The following is a 15057-nucleotide window of genomic DNA, read 5'->3' as shown; positions in this document are numbered from 1 at the left end:
AGAGTTTGGCTCCAAAGTTTTTTTTTAATCTTATTTTTTGAGAGAGAAGAAGATATGTCTATAAATCTGCCTAATCATTACAGTTTACATACGATTTCACCAAGTTTAAATGCACAAATAAATGTATTTTGACAAATGTAATACATTTATGTAACTACTAGGACAGTAATGATGTAGGACATTTCCAGCACCCCAAAAAGATCCTTCACACTCCTTTGTAGTCAATCTCCTTAACCGACTCTTTGGTCCTTGGCAACTACTTTCTTTCTTTCACTGTTGTCACACTTCAATTGTTAACAAAGTTTTGGCTATTGTGAATAAAAGCGTTATACATATTCACATATAAGTTCTTAAAAAAAAAAAAAAACAGACACTAGTTTTCAGTTCTCTTGGGTAGATACCTAGGAGTGGCTGATACAAGTAATGGGTAGCAGTGGCCTCTCATTATGGTTTTAATTTGTGTTTTCAGAATGCCTAATGACATTGAGTATCTTTTCATGGGCTCATTGGAATGTCATATAGTGTCTACACTGCAATGTTTGTTCAAAATTTTTGCCCAATTGGTTTCATTGTCTTCTTATTAATGAACTATAAAGGTTCCTTTAAATACTCTAAATACACAAATCCTTAATGACAAATATCTTTTCAGATATTATCTGAGTCTATGGAGACAACAGACTCTTTCTTTCCTTTTTCCTTTCCTCACCAATGTTAACAATATTTTTTTGAAGAGCAAAACTGTTTTTCTTTTATGTGTTTTTTGTTTGTGTCATCTCAAGAAATTGCTACCTAACTCAAGTCACAAGTGCTTCCTCCTAGAAGTTTTATAGTTGTCACTCTTACACATAGGTGTATGATCAATTACAAGTTTGTTTGTGTATGGGGATAAGTAAGAGTGACAGTGTATATTTTTTCCACATTATATCTAATAATTATAGAACAATTTGTTGAAGAGACTGACTATACTTTTTCCACTGAATTAATGGGCATCTTAAGTTCACCATATAAATGAGGTTAATTTCTGGGTCTTATATTCTGTCCAGTTCTTCTAAATGCCCACAACACAGTTTTGACTATTTAGCTTTATAATAAATCTTGAAAGAAGGTAATTCATGAGACAGGGTGCTAAGGGCTGGTACACTGGGATGACACTGAGGGATGGGATGGGGAGGGATGTGGGAGGGGGGTTCAGGATGGGGAACACATGTATACCCATGGCTGATTCATGTCAATGTATGGCAAAAACCACTACAATATTGTAAAGTAATTAGTCTCCAATTAAAATAAATAGATTTTTTTTTTAAAAAAAGAAGGTAATTCACCAACTTTGTTTTTCTTTTATTTTTGTTTTGTTTTTTTTTTTTTTAGTTTTTTATTTTTTAAATTTTAAAATCTTTAATTCTTACATGCATTCCCAAACATGAACCCCCCTCGCACCTCCCTCCCCATAACATCTCTCTGGGTCATCCCCATGCACCAGCCCCAAGCATGCTGCATCCTGCGTCAGACATAGACTGGCGATTCAATTCACATGATAGTATACATGTTAGAATGTCATTCTCCCAAATCATCCCACCCTCTCCCTCTCCCTCTGAGTCCAAAAGTCCGTTATACACATCTGTGTCTCTTTCCCTGTCTTGCACACAGGGTCGTCATTGCCATCTTCCTAAATTCCATATATATGTGTTAGTATACTGTATTGGTGTTTTTCTTTCTGGCTTACTTCACTCTGTATAATCGGCTCCAGTTTCATCCATCTCATCAGAACTGATTCAAATGAATTCTTTTTAACGGCTGAGTAATACTCCATTGTGTATATGTACCACAGCTTTCTTATCCATTCATCTGCTGATGGACATCTAGGTTGTTTCCATGTCCTGGCTATTATAAACAGTGCTGCGATGAACATTGGGGTACATGTGTCTCTTTCAATTCTGGTTTCCTCAGTGTGTATGCCCAGCAGTGGGATTGCTGGGTCATAAGGTAGTTCTATTTGCAATTTTTTAAGGAATCTCCACACTGTTCTCCATAGTGGCTGAACTAGTTTGCATTCCCACCAACAGTGTTTTTCTTTTAAAAAGAATTTGAATTGCTCAGCCAGGTTCATTGTATCTCCATATAAATTTTTGTTTTGTGACATTGTGAAGTCGCTCAGTCATGTCTGACTCTTTGCGACACTTTGGACTGAAAACTGCCAGGCTCCTCTGTCCATGGGATTTTCCAGGCAAGAGTACTGGAGTGGCTTGCCACTTCCTTCTCCAGGGTATCTTCCTGACCCAAGAATCAAACCCGGGTCTCCCACATTGTAGGCAGACTCTTTACCATCTGAGCCATGAGGGAAAATATAAATTTTACAGTTTGTCAATTTCTACTGAAAGAAATTATACTATAATTTTGACTGGGATCACACTGAATTTGGGACTTCCCTCATGGCTCAGTGGTAAAGAATCTGCCTGCCAATGCAGGAGATGCAGATTCAATCCCTGGGTCAGGAAGATCCCTTGGAGGAGGAAACGACAACCCACTCCAGTATTCTTACCCGGGAAATTCCATGGACAGAGGAGCCGGGCAGGCTACAGTCCATGGGATTGCAAAGAGTCGGACACGACTTAGCAACTGAGCATGCACGTACACTGAATAGGTAGACTGACGTGTGAAGAACTGACATTATGACAATATTAAATATTGAAATACATTAACATGGTATATATCTATTTTTAGTTCTTTTAAATTTTCCTTTTGCAATGTTTTATAGCTTTCATTGTGCCGTTCTTGCATATGTCTTATTAAATTTATCCATACATATATCACATTTTGGATACAGATATAAATGGCATTTTTTAAAATTTAAATTTATTTATTTTAATTGGAGGCTAATTCCTTTACAATATTGTATTGGTTCTGCCACACATCAACATGAATCCACCACTGGCCTACACGTGTTCCCCCTTCTGAACCCCCCTCCCACCTCCCTCCTTGTACCATCCCTCTGGGTCATCCCAGTGCACCAGCCCAAAGCATCCTGTATTGAACCTGGACTGGCGATTTTAAAAAAATCTTGTTTCAAGTGGTTGTATTCTAGTACTACATAGAAATGCTACTTATTATATATTGACCTTAACCAGTAATGATAATAAAATTCATTATAAATTCTTACAGTATTTTCTAGATTCGTTAGAAATTTCTGCACAGGTCATATTGACTATGACTAAACACAGTTTTACTTCTTTCCTTTCTTTTATTTTTTATTTTATTTTATGTTGGTTTTTATTTTTATTTTATTTTATTTTTTTATAGTTTTTTATTTTTAAAATTTTAAAATCTTTAATTCTTACATGCGTTCCCAAACATGAACCCCCCTCCCACCTCCCTCCCCATAACATCTCTTTGGGTCATCCCCATGCACCAGCCCCAAGCATGCTGTGTCCTGCGTCAGACATAGACTGGCGATTCAATTCTTACATGATAGTATACATGTTAGAATGCCATTCTCCCAAATCATCCCACCCTCTCACTCTCCCTCTGAGTCCAAAAGTCCGTTATACACATCTGTGTCTTTTTTCCTGGATTTTTCTGCTTGCCTTGCTGCACCACTTAGAACTTCCAAAACAGTCAGGAGCGTTGAGAATGGACATTCTTACCTTGATTATAATCTTAGGAAGAAAGTACTCAGTTATTCATCATTAAGTATAATAAGATAAAAGGTTTTTAAAAGATTTCCTTTATCAGTTTGAGAAAATGTTTCTTAGTTTTAAGAGAATTTTTATGATGAGTGTTTTAATTTTGGCAAACACTTTTTCTGTATCAAATGATTATGTTTATTTTAATAATATTAATTACTTTGAGTGTCAAACCAACTATTCATTCTTATTATAAAGCTCATTTAGTCACAAAATAATATCATGTGTATATCTTGCTATGTTCTCCAATACTTGGTCTAGTATTTCTCCATTTATGTTCTTGAGGAAAATCAGTTCACCTTTTTTTTCTTTTGGTTTTTTTTTTTTTTTTCTGTTTTTGTCTGGTTTTAGTATCAGGGTAATGATGTCTTCAAATGATGAGTTGGAAATATTTGCTCCACTTCTATTTTTTGAAAAAATATGTATAGAATAAATAATAATGTTTATTAAATATCTGACAGAATTCACCAGTGAAGACATTTGGGCCTTGAGTAGCTGAATAGTGACCCCCCAAACATACTTAGATTCAAATATTAGGATGCTGTGAATGTTACCCTACATGAGAAAAGGTACTTCTCACACATGATCAAGGATCCTGAGATGCAGAAGTTCTTCAGAATTATACAAGTAGATAGTAAATGTTAATACAAGTGTCCTTGTAAGAGGGAGGGAGAGGTTAGATGAGAATAGATGTGTGATGGCAGAGCAAAGGGAAGGAGGGAAAGAGAGATTTGACGATGTTATTCTGCTAGCGTTGAAGATGGCGGAAGAGGCCGTGAACAAAGGAATGCAGCTCTAGAAGCTAAAAAAGACAAGGAAACAGATTCTCTTCTAGAGCCTCTGAAAGGAACACAGCCCTGCAACACCCTATTTTCAGACCAGTGAAACCCATTCCAGATTTCTCACCTTCAGAACTATAAGATAATAAATGTGTGTTGCTTTGCGTATATGTTTAGACAAAACTATAATTCAAAAAGATACATGGTTATTGTTACCATCTTTCTAAATTCCATATATATGAGTTAGTATACTGTATTGGTGTTTTTCTTTCTGGCTTACTTCACTCTGTATAATAGGCTCCAGTTTCATCCACCTCATTAGAACTGATTCAAATGTATTCTTTTTAATGGCTGAGTGATACTCCATTGTGTATATGTACCACAGCTTTCTTATTCATTCATCTGCTGATGGACATCTAGGTTGCTTCCATGCCAGAAAGATGTTATGGGGAGGGAGGTGGGAGGGGGGTTCATGTTTGGGAATGCATGTAAGAATTAAAGATTTTAAAATTTAAAAAATAAAAAACTAAAATTTAAAAAATAAAAAAATAAAAAAAGAAAAAGATATATGCACCCTTATGTTCACAGCAGCACTATTCGCAATAGCCAATACATGGAAATTCTTAAATGTCCACCAACAGATGAATGGGTAAAGAAGATGTAAGTAAGTTTGTAAAGTTGCTCAGTCATGTCCGACTCTTTGCGACCCCATGGACTGTAGCCTACCAGGCTCCTCCCTCCATGGGATTCTCCAGGCAAGAGTACTGGAGTGGGTTGCCATTTCCTTCTCCAGGGGATCTTCCCAACCCAGGGATCGAACCTGGGTCTCCTGCATTCCAGGCAGGCACTTTAACCTCTGAGCCACCAGGGAAGCCCAAAGAAGATGTGGTACACACAAAAACATGTGTAAAGAAGATGTGGTACACACAAATACACACACAAAATAAAGTATTTCTCAACCATAGAAAAGAATGAAATAATTCCATTTGCAGCAACATGGATGGACCTAGAGATTATCAAACAAAGTGAATTAAGTCAGAAAGAGACAGACAACGCATGGTAGCACTTATATACAAGATCTAAAATATGATACTAATGAATGGATCTACAAAACAGAAACAGACTCACAGACATAGAAAACTGATTTGTGATGGCAAATCGGTTGGCAAGGGGAATGGGGGTGGGAGAATAATGCAGGAGGAGGTTTGCAGTTAGCAAATGAAAATTATTATATATAGAATGGATAAACAAGGTCTTACTGTACATCATAAGGAACTATGTTGCATATCCTGTGATAAACCATAATGGAAAAGACTATAAAAAAGAATGCATATACATGCATAACTGAATCACTCTGCTGTAGAGCAGAAATTAACACAACATTGCAAATCAACTATATTTCAACAAAAATAAATAAATAAATAAACCTGTGTTATGGTAATCTTCTTCAGAAGCGATAGAGAACCAATGTGGGCCTGCAGTTTTCTTTGAAAATATTTTCCTGTCAGTGCTATTCTTTAATAGATACAGTGCTATAAAACTTTTTCTTTTTTTCTTGAGCGAGATATGGTAAACTGCATCATTTACTATTTGTTCATTTTATTACCTTTTCCCATTTGATCTAAGCTGTCAAATTTACTAGCCTAAAGTTGTTGATAATGTTCTTTTGGAATCTTTTTGAGTATCTGTAGGATCTGTAGTAATATAAACCCTTGCATTCTTGATACCGCAAACTTTCATTTTCTGGCATTTTCTTATTCATCTTGACTTACAGAGTGTCTGTGTCAATTTTTATTCATTTTTTCAGTGAACCAACTATTGCTTTCACTAATTTCACTCTTTCTGCCAATTTTCTATTTTATTGAGTGTTTGCTTTACTATCTCCTTCATTATGCTTCCTTTGAGATTAAACTGCTCTTCTTTGCCTGAGTTCCTAAGGTGGGAACTTGTATCATTAGTATTAAATTTTTCTTCTTTTACAACAGTCATTTATACTATACATTTCCTTCTAGGACTACTTTAGATGGATCTTACAAATTTTGATACATTGTGCTTTTATTTTCATTTACAAAACATTTTCTAATTGAACTTGTGTTTTATTTGTCATCTATGTGCAATTTAAATTTGTTATTTAATTTCAAAATAGTTGGAGATGGTCCAGATATCTTTCTGTCAATGACCTCTTATTCAGTTTGATTGCGGTTAGTGTACCATTGGGCTGCACTGCGTAGGCCTACAAGGGCTGTGCTTGTCCAGCCTCAAAACCAAAGTAAGAGCCCGGAGTCAGCAACAGACATGTGAATAGTTTAATGGATAGGGAGCTTACATGCCTGAAGCAAGGTCCTGGAGTGACACAGCAACACCTCACTGTGTGCAGCAGCCAGCAGGCAGGCATGACAAGGTGGGGGGTGGGGGGCAAGTGGGGAGGTTACCAGTTATCAAAGAATTGGCACTGATGTCAGTTTGGTTCATTGGTTACCAGGGACAGGGAAACCAGTAAAGGAGCACTGACCCTCACTGCCCCTTTGATAAGCTATCATGATGGAGACGTTCTAAAGATTAGAACACCCACTAGCTGGAGTTGGGGTCGGTATGTCTCTATGATTAAGAGGGAAGGCCAGTCATGTGAGCAGGCAAGTGAGCAGGTGTTGGTCAGGCAGGGGATGTACAGAGAGCAAGAGAATCGCTGATATGGGTGGCCTGATCATACAAGTGCTTCCTTTATATGGTCTTTTAAAGCTTGTTAAGAAATATTTTATAGCCTGTCATATGTTCTATTTTGGTAAATGTTCCAAGTACATTTGAAAATAATGTGTATTCTGCTGTGTTTGAGTGGAGTGCTCTATAAATTTCAGTTAGATCAAGTTGGTATATAGCATTGCTGAAATCTCACCAATTTTCTGTTCATATGTTCTGTCAATCATTTATCTCACTCAAGATGAATATTGATGCCTCCAATATTGATATCTTTGTAGAAGAACCTATTTCTTTTTTAATTTTAATCTTATTTTGCTTTGTATTTTTTAAATTCTATTTGTGTACTACTCTTGATAATTAGAACTCTTCACTATGACACTTTTTAAAATTTATTATAGCTTTCCTTGCTTTGAAGAAAATTTTGTATAATAATAACATAGCCACTCCTCTGTTCATTTGATTAGCATTTGCATAGTATTTCTATCTCTTTACTTATAACCTGTGTCTTCATGTCTAATGTTGGTTCTCATAGACAGACTATAAGCAATCTTTTTCTTTTAAAGGGGATTCTATTTTTCTCTATTGATATACATCCACATATTTAGATATTATATTTTAGTCTCTATAGTTCCACTTTTGCATTGTTTATATCATCTTGCTAAAATATGGGTCATTATCTAGTGATTAATGGGTCACATTTATTTTCTTCTTTATACATCAGGCAATTTTTTATTGGATGTCTGAAACTGTGAATTTTACTTCTTTGCATAATAATTCTGTTACATTTCTTTTAAGAGTATTTGACTTTCTGCTGGCTAGAGTTAAATTACTTCTAACAAGTATAATATTTTCAGAAAGTAATTTTAAACTTTGGTAAGGAAGGTCCTGAATAGTCATTATTCTGAGGTTAATTGAATCTCACTAAAATCATGACATCCCTCTGAGGTCTCTCCCCTTTGGCTGATGAAAATACAAACTATCCTCATCCCTTTATGAACTCTAAGAACTTTTAGGTAACTCTTCATGGTAATCCTTTGTAGCCCTCTATGTAGTTCTTTCCCCTTTATATTCTACCCTTCAAATTCTAGTGCCTCAATCTTTACGAACATTGCTATCTGTCTTATCAACTCGGAGAGATCACTGGCTCTGGTTTCATTCTCCCCACACTGTGGCCTGGAATCTGACTCCAGCCAATAAGCTGAAGTAATCATAGAGTATCACTTATTTCCTTCATCTCATGGACCACAATCCTGCAATGTGTATTGACCAATGTCTGAAAATAATTGTTGAATGTATTTGTGCGCTTTTTTAGTAGTTTATGGTGGGAGGGAAGCCGTTCTTTAAGCTATTAAGTCCTCTTGCCAGGTCATTTTAGTTATAATATTCCATATATTATGTCAAAATCTAACTTGATTTCTGAGAGTACTAACTGAATGATTTGAGCATGTTGCTGAACTTTATTAAACTTTATCTGAGATAGCTACGTGAATAGTATGGAAAAGTATCCTAATTACAATTTAGATTATTAGATAAGAAATCAAAGTCCTAATAAATGCCTGAGTATAAATCCTAGCTCCTCAGGAAATTAATGAATATCTTTTACACTCAGTTCCACATTTTTTCACTTGTTATAAAAACAGTATCTATTTAAAAGATTTCTTGTGAAAAGTAAAAGGGGTAATATATATTGAAAACTTGGTGCAACAAATACCCAGCACATTGTCATGCTCATTATATGGAGGCTGTTATTATTTTGAAATTAACTGTCTATTAATATGCTTTATAGAAAATATACTACCAAATGGCTTAATATACTTTCAGATAGCTGAAAGAGGAACAACAGACTAATGTACTAAGTCATATTTTTTAGTCTAAGCTATTTCTTATAGGATTTTGAGTATAAATTATTGTAAGGCTGAACAAATTTACTATTTAGTTTCCTTTTTTTTTAGTTTTTTATTTTTTAAATTTTAAAATCTTTAATTCTTACATGCATTCCCAAACATGAACCCCCCTCCCACCTCCCTCCCCATAACATCTTTCTGGATGGAGAAATATACCATGTTCATGGATTGGAAGAATCAATATAGTGAAAATGAGTACACTACCCAAAGCAATTTACAAATTCAATGCAATCCCTATCAAGCTACCAGCCACATTTTTCACAGAACTAGAACAAATAATTTCAAGATTTGTATGGAAATACAAAAAACCTCGAATAGCCAAAGCAATCTTGAGAAAGAAGAATGGAACTGGAGGAATCAACTTGCCTGACTTCAGGCTCTACTACAAAGCCACAGTCATCAAGACAGTATGGTACTGGCACAAAGACAGACATATAGATCAATGGAACAAAATAGAAAGCCCAGAGATAAATCCACACACATATGGACACCTTATCTTTGACAAAGGAGGCAAGAATATACAATGGAGTAAAGACAATCTCTTTAACAAGTGGTGCTGGGAAAACTGGTCAACCACTTGTAAAAGAATGAAACTAGATCACTTTCTAACACCGCACACAAAAATAAACTCAAAATGGATTAAAGATCTAAATGTAAGATCAGAAACTATAAAACTCCTAGAGGAGAACATAGGCAAAACACTCTCAGACATAAATCACAGCAGGATCCTCTATGATCCACCTCCCAGAATTCTGGAAATAAAAGCAAAAATAAACAAATGGGATCTAATTAAAATTAAAAGCTTCTGCACAACAAAGGAAAATATAAGCAAGGTGAAAAGACCGCCTTCTGAATGGGAGAAAATAATAGCAAATGAAGCAACTGACAAACAACTAATCTCAAAAATATACAAGCAACTTATGCAGCTCAACTCCAGAAAAATAAACGACCCAATCAAAAAATGGGCCAAAGAACTAAATAGACATTTCTCCAAAGAAGACATACGGATGGCTAACAAACACATGAAAAGATGCTCAACATCACTCATTATTAGAGAAATGCAAATCAAAACCACAATGAGGTACTACTTCACACCAGTCAGAATGGCTATTTAGTTTCCATATGGATCATTTTATTAACAACTTACTGAGTACTTATTATATATAAGACACTGTACTGTGCACATGAGGTAAGCAAATACTGATGACTCACTGTCCATGCCATCAAATACCTTACACTCCAAGAGTCAGTTATTTGAAAGAGCTCCTCTATTCATGCAAGGACATAGCCAACTTAAACTATTCCAGAATAAGACCTCTAATTATTTTTTTAATGTTCCAACCTTTATGTTGTTTTGATTTTCACCTGAATTATCCCTGCCCATCTTCTGCTATCTGTGGATTCACTTTTTTCATGACTAGTGTAGCTTCCAGGAAAAAGAGATCTCTCCTTCCTGCTCTATGTATCTTCATGCTGACCCAAGCTGCTACTGCTCTTAGACACTACATTTTGCCCTTCCTCAGCACGTATTCAATATATTTTATTATCATTTTAAACTATTTTTGTTCTCTTCATTCCAAGTCCTAATTCAAGTTTATCATCAGTTTTTCCTTAATTTCATTTGAGAAGGATATGTAAGGAACTCTATAACAGTACAAATAGCATTTGGTAGAGAGACCAAGCTTTTGGTAATAGCCCATCCTACTATATTGGTGCCTAAAGCTCATGATGGAGAGAGAAGAGTTAGATAGACATCATGTGTCTATAGAGAGAAGGAAGAGTCACTCAACTTGAAAGCTGGAAATACAACAAACTAGTTTGAAAACAAACATGATGAACACATTAGGCTTCTAGCTAAAGCCAAAGCAAAACACCAATTCCCCAGAGGAACTTCTTACAAAAGATTGAGCCTGCTTTTGTCTACATGCTGATTTTCTCTGCCATGCTTTCAAGTCTCATCCATACCCACTCCCAATTCCCTGACATATTCAAGTTATTAAAGATCGTTTCCTACAATTCTACTGTCAAGGAAGAACTTAATGCATAATAGCATGAATGTTTCTGTATGAAATGTTATTATATATGTATGTGTGTGTGCGTATATATATGTGTGTGTGTGTGTGTGTATAAGAATGGGTTAACTCAATATAACACATTTTGAGAAACAATGTGGCTCTTTAAATGTTTAACTGCACTTTGGAAGCAATTACATATATGCTGGTATCATTTTACTGAACTTGGTCTCATCTTTTATTTTTCATGCTCTCCCTGGTGGCTCAGAGGTTAAAGAATCTGCCTGCAATGTGGGAGACCCAGGTTCAATCCCTGGATTGGGAAGATTCCCTGGAAAAGGAAATGGCAACCCACTCCAGTATTCTTGCCTGGAGAATCCCATGGACGGAGGAGCCTGGTAGGCTGCAGTCCATGGGGTCGCAAAGAGTCAGACACGACTGAGCGACTTCACTTTCACTTTCCTGTACATGGAGTTTGTTGTTCACAAGGTATGCTTTGCCTCTTTCCACCCTTATGACATAATATTATTCACATGATGCTTAAAACTCCACCTCCTGAAATTCCTCACATCATATTCTGTCTTCTTCACAGACTCCTGATATTCTGATGCTGCCTTGCATTTATCTATGCCTTTGGCTTTCATGGGCTTGAAATTGCACTGATGCTGGCCTGATAGGAGTATCTCCCAATATCTATACATATACAGGATGGTAAGTTTCTGGTGTAGATTCCTGTCTCCAGCTATCACTATTGTGATATCACTATACCACTTATACTACAAGTGCTTCAAACTGGATGATTATATCAACTTCATTTTCGTTTCTGCAGCCGCCATATTCTGATTCACAGCACACTATGATTTTTGAAGTCAGAAAGATACATATTTTACAGGAAAATTAGGGATAGAGACTGAGGAAAAAAAGATTTATCAGTGTCCTTTACTCCCTTCTTAGTTTTAATGCATTAAAATGCCTAGATATTTCCCACACGAGGTGCCAACTTTTATCTCCAGGAGGAGGTATTTTATTATTCAGATCATTCTTGGGTTCTTAACCTGTCAGGGCATAGTCAGGCATCAGTGACAAGACATAGGCATACCCTCTCTTACAGCATGTACTGTTTCTACAAAGGCATGGTGGGAGAGAGAGGTACTCACTTTATAACTCAGCACAGGACAGAAATTATGGACTAACAGTGACTTTAAATTGTCTCACATGTGGAACAACAGGACAAGAAAGAGTTTTATAATTTTTCTACTTTTCTAGGATAAAGCATATGTTCCCAAGAGAAGGAAAAGGGGCATTGATCAGTCCAAGCACGCCAACAGGTCTCTGATCCACAATCTGTGCAGCAACCTGAGTGGGAAGCCAAACCTTAAGCTCTACTGCAATTAGGCCATACTGGTCATAACTTGGTCAGTCCCTGGAAGCTTCCCTATATTTTTCACCTACTTCCAACACAGGACCAACCAGAGAAGGCTAAACATGCTTCCCAAATAAGCACACAAGATGCCATGCTTCTAGTTAGCCTGCCTTCAGCTTCTCCATGCCAACAACTTCAGATCAGAACATACTTGAAGCTTTTCTTTTTATAACTACAAATGCTTCTCCACTGTCTCCCTTGCCTTTGAGTCTCTGCCAAATGCAAGTGATGGAGGCTGACCCCCTTGCTACAGCAAGCACTGAATAAACACCCTCTGCTTATCCTCATTGGGGTGGTCTTCACTTATTTTCACACATAGTATTGCTGACAGGTTTTAGGATTTATTTGGTGTTTGGGGAAGGATTCTTTATTACAGCATTCATTCAGATCAGGTCTAAATATTACGTCCTTTCTGAAGTAGTTTCTATTATTTCAGAGGAAAGTGACTAACATCTTCCTTTCAGTGCGTATTAAGTAGGATCTTGTAGCACTTGCCATTTCATAATGTAAACTCCTTGATGGCAGGATGTGATACTTATGTCTTGGTATCTCCAGTGTCATAAACAACAATGTTTTAAACATATTAAGTTCTCAAATTTAGGACTGGATCTGCAAAGCCTAAGTAAGATCCAGATTGTGAAACCGGACTGAATCACTAGGCTACCTAATGTTCTTAAACTCCCCCTCCAATTAGATGTTGATGCATAATGCAACACCACATGGGGAGTAAGGTGGACAACTGTCTTGGTTTGCCTAGGACCTTCCTGACTTTAGCTGAGAACCTCATGTCCTGGGAAAGCCTCAGTTTAAGCACATTGGGCAGTCAGTCACCTCCATTTGTAGGAATAAATGAAATAACGTGAATAGCATACTATAGGTGTCAAAGAAAGGTTATTCCCTTCTCTTCAGTAAACTCTTAGCTGACAGTTTTAGAATTAAGCTAGCATCACCATCATTATGTCACACTGAAGCCAAAATTCCATTAAAGTTCAATAGGCAAGAAAGACATTACACAGTCTACTGCAGTAAGAGAGCACGACTTAACTCAAACCTGCTAAAACAAGAGGTGGGAGGGTATTTAAGCACTGGGGTGAGCTGATGGAAAAGTACTGGAGGGTGTTAGGGAAGATGTTAGTCAATGGGATGTTTGGAACACAATGAATTATTCCTGACTTTGCAAATAATCTTCAATGTGATTAGGGCATCTGTTTTTGTTAATTGATACCCATCAAAGTTAGATTCCTACCTTCCCATTGAGACTGGGAGATAGGGGAGCTATCATCCTATCATCTTTGAAGTTTACATTTTAAACAGGCCCTATGAGAAAGGTGTTTCCAGGGTTGTAAAACTGGGCATGAGGTTGGCAGAATATTTACATGCAGTTTAAAGGAATAGAGAAAGAATTTACAGTTGCTAGTTTTTATGCTAAGAAAGGGAGGTCAGGGGCCCAATGGTAGGAAGAAAAATATCCAAAGTTTAGTCAAGCTGAAGGGAATAATAAGGCAGTCTTTGCCAGTAGACAGTATTATTTCTTTCCTTCAGAATCATTGGCCTTATTTTCTTCTTGAAAAGAGCCTAAATACCATTGCCTTCTCTTGTCTTGCTAAAAGTAGAAGATGCTTTTAGCTGCACTCAACATTTACATAAGGGCATTGTGATACATTATACTTAAAAGAAAAAAGGGTCACCCAAGAGTTTAGTAAGTACCACATAATGAAGACAAAATATTTAATAACTGCTACTCATGTACATTGCGCACTTAAAATTTAACACATTTATAGTGGCTGACAGGCTTAGGAAACACTCCAAAATTTCTAGCTTGAATCTTTGCCTTCTCAGCTTTATCCTTGGAGGAATTGTTAAAGCACTCCAATAAAAACACTGAGCATTTAAGTTTTCCATCAGCCACACATTAATGGATGTTTAGATAGTCCAGGTGCCCATGTCATGAAGGGAAGAGAGATCATAATGAAGGTGGCAAAAATAAGGCTGAATTCCAATGTGACAACCAGATGTTTATCATCTTGAAATAGGGCTACTGGACTTTACCTAGAAGGGCTTTTCTTTGCTCTGGCATAAAAGAAGTTCTTATTTCAGATTATCAACAGTGGCTAAATGTTATATTCCTGAAACTGCTTATATTTAACAAGTCTGTTTGCAGATTTTAGAGCTCGAATGGTTTTGCTCCATTTAGATCTTGTCCTTTGCAGTATATCTTGTCAAGAACAGATCTATAAGCTCAGTAAGAAGGGATGGAATGTTAGTTTAAAAAAAGGAACAGATTTTCTTAACTGGAATCAACCAAACAGAAGCTGATATGCAAGAAGAACTTGCACATTGCAAGCCTGTGTCCTGAAAGCACCTGGTGGAGGCTGAAGATGGCACTGGAGGCACAAAAGCCCATATGCAAACCTGTCCTTTGGCAGATGCATGTGCTTGAGCTGCCTCTGAATAGCCAGATGGGCCCAGTTGGACTTCAGAGCATTGAGACTGACGCAAATTAGAGAGAACGACATTTGCATTTAAATAGATCCAAGGAGGGAAAATTCAAAGTACTGCACC

At 36.7% G+C, this 15057-nt stretch overlaps 1 non-coding gene across 1 annotated transcript; it reads right to left on the bottom strand.

Annotated features, from left to right (window-relative positions):
- Nucleotides 1-5258: 5258 nt before the first annotated feature.
- TRNAS-GGA (transfer RNA serine (anticodon GGA)) lies at nt 5259-5330 on the bottom strand. The gene has a single exon. It is a non-coding gene; the product is annotated as a tRNA-Ser (tRNA).
- Between the last annotated feature and the right edge of the window lie 9727 nt (nt 5331-15057).

The sequence above is a fragment of the Ovis aries genome, chromosome X (genome assembly GCF_016772045.2).
Source record: "Ovis aries strain OAR_USU_Benz2616 breed Rambouillet chromosome X, ARS-UI_Ramb_v3.0, whole genome shotgun sequence".
Classification (NCBI taxonomy): Eukaryota; Metazoa; Chordata; class Mammalia; order Artiodactyla; family Bovidae; genus Ovis; species Ovis aries.
Note: the sequence above shows the minus strand (reverse complement) of the source record. Positions and strands in the feature narration are given on the sequence as shown.